Genomic DNA, 551 nt, shown 5'->3' on the forward strand with positions numbered 1-551 from the left:
TTCTTTTGTAGCAGATTTACCCACTAAAACAGGACTTTTGATCTCCTGGCTGCTGCGTGTATGGGCATTGATTATGGATCCAAGTAAAGTGAAATCCTTGACCACTTCAGTATTTTCTCCATTTACTATGATGTTGCTTATCAGTCTAGTCAGAAATTATTTATTTATTTATTTTTTACGTTGCAGTATAATCCATACTGAATACTGTAGTCTTTGATCTTCATTATAAAGTGCTACAATTCTTCACTTTAAGCAACAAAGTTGTGTCATCTGTATATTTCAGATTGTTTATGAGTCTTCCTACAATCCTGATGTAATGTTCTTCTTCATATAGTCCAGCTTCTTGGATTTTTGATCAGCATACAGAGTGAATAACTAGTGAATGGATACAACCCTGATCCACATCTTGCCTGATTATAAAACATGCAGTATACCTTTGTTCTGTGCTCTACTTGCCTCTTCTATGTTTAGATTTCACATGAGCAAAATTAAGATCTCTGGAATTCCTATTCTTTGCAATGTTATCCATAATTTGTTATGAACCACACTGT

The sequence above is a fragment of the Orycteropus afer genome, unplaced genomic scaffold (genome assembly GCF_000298275.1).
Source record: "Orycteropus afer afer isolate SDZICR_OR568_19922 unplaced genomic scaffold, OryAfe1.0 scaffold00799, whole genome shotgun sequence".
Classification (NCBI taxonomy): domain Eukaryota; kingdom Metazoa; phylum Chordata; class Mammalia; order Tubulidentata; family Orycteropodidae; genus Orycteropus; species Orycteropus afer.